The 1,883-nt window shown below is 52.5% G+C and overlaps 1 protein-coding gene across 1 annotated transcript in view; it reads left to right on the forward strand.

The window, feature by feature from the left end:
- The window catches only part of GREB1 (growth regulation by estrogen in breast cancer 1), an 81,565-nt gene that overhangs the window by 48,892 nt on the left and 30,790 nt on the right, over window positions 1–1,883 (forward strand). The gene's annotated exons all lie outside the window — the stretch shown is intronic.

The following is a 1,883-nucleotide window of genomic DNA, read 5'->3' on the forward strand; positions in this document are numbered from 1 at the left end:
AAAAAAAAAAAAAGAACAAGCCAAATTTAGCTGTTAAAAAATTGCACTAGGGAGAATCACCCCCTCACTAAAGAGAGAGAAAGAGCCCTCGCCGGTTTGGCTCAGTGGATAAGCGTCAGCCTACGGACTGAAGGGTCCCAGGTTCGATTCTGGTCAAGGGCACATGACCAGGTTTTAGGCTCATCAACGATTCTCTCTCATCATTGATGTTTCTATCTCTCTCTTTCCTTTCCTCTCTGAAATAAATAAAAATATGTTTAAAAAATAAAATTAAGTTAAAAAAGAAAAGCAAAGCAAAGCAAGGATAAACAGGCAGATGTCTGTGCAAATGGGAGAGGTTTTCTCCCCTAGAATTTTCTCTCCCAAATCAACAGCTAAGTGAGTGGACGAGGGAAGCGGGCGAGGACCGTGGGGATTGGCTGGTCGGGGTGGGGCCTCGGTGAGCAGTGCTCCCTCGGCCCGGGGCCTGTGCCGTGCGGACCGACGGCTGCTGTAAATGAAGCTCCTGGCCCTGGGCGGGAGCACGGAGAGGCGTGGGAGAGGACGGGCGGGAGCACGGAGAGGCGTGGGAGAGGAAGGCCTGCGGGGACCAGCAGGCGGGAGGCGCAGACACTGGCTCCCTCTGCTCTCTCGCTCGCCTCTCACGGCTCCCTGAGCCTTTTCCGGAAATTTCCTCAGGTGCCTCCCTCTGTTCTCCCTCCCCAGCCCCAAATCTCTCTGTCCCTCTGGGGTCTTCGGGGAAGTTCTGCCGGACGCTGACGATGGGCTCTGGCCTCTCCCCAGAGGGCGTTGTGGTTCTAGAGGAGCCACAGGAGCCGGTGTGCCCGGCCTGCGTCCGCCCTCTTGGCCTGTCATTTGGGAGTGCACAGCGCACGCTGGCGGGCAGGGCGAGGGGTCGGGGAGGCCCCCTGTGGGTGCCTGAGCTGAGGCCCGCAGGAGGCATGGCATGGCTTGGGCAGAGCTGGGCTGGGAGGTCAGGCCAGAGAACCGGGGCACAGCTGTGGTGTGAGGGGAGGGCTCTTTGGACCAAGTGACTAGAGGTGAGACTAGACTTGGGGCCGGGAGTGAGCCTAAGACCTCTGATGCCAGGTTTTGCATCCTGGAGCGGGGCCTGCTTCCTACAATCGTTAATTACAGTACAGAGAGGCCTCGGGGTGGACATGGCGAGACCGGGGTGTACAGGTGTGCGCAGTTCTGACTGTTTTATTAATACTCGATGACACCTGTAGTGACATAGGGTGAAAAAACACATTTGTTAGCATAGACCAGTGATAGCGAACCTTTTGAGTTTGGCGTGTCAACATTTTGAAAAAGCCTAACTTAACTCTGGTGCCGTGTCACAAATAGAAATTTTTTGATATTTGCAACCATAGTAAAACAAAGACTTATATTTTTGATATTTATTTTATATACTTAAATGCTATTTAACAAAGAAAAATCAACCAAAAAATGAGTTCGCGTGTCACCTCTGACACGCGTGTCATAGGTTCGCCATCACTGGTCTAGCCCCTCTCCTCTTTCCCCCAAAGCCCTTCGGACTACTTGTCTCCTTTCCCAGGGCCTAATTCCTGCACCAACCCACTAGACCAGTGGTTCTCAACCTTCTGGCCCTTTAAATACAGTTCCTCATGTTATGACCCAACCATAAAATTGTTTTCGTTGCTACTTCATAACTGTAATGTTGCTACTGTTATGAATCGTAATGTAAATATCTGATATGCAGGATGGTCTTAGGTGACCACTGTGAAAGTCTTAGGCGACCTGTGAAAGGGTCTGGACCCCCAGGTTGAGAACCGCTGGCTTAGCTGATAACCTAGCACGTGGGTCAGGTCCAGGGTCCAGAGGGGTTGGCGCCGCCTCCCTGGGTGAAGCGTGACCAGAGA

This window comes from Myotis davidii, unplaced genomic scaffold (assembly GCF_000327345.1).
Source record: "Myotis davidii unplaced genomic scaffold, ASM32734v1 scaffold61, whole genome shotgun sequence".
NCBI lineage: Eukaryota > Metazoa > Chordata > Mammalia > Chiroptera > Vespertilionidae > Myotis > Myotis davidii.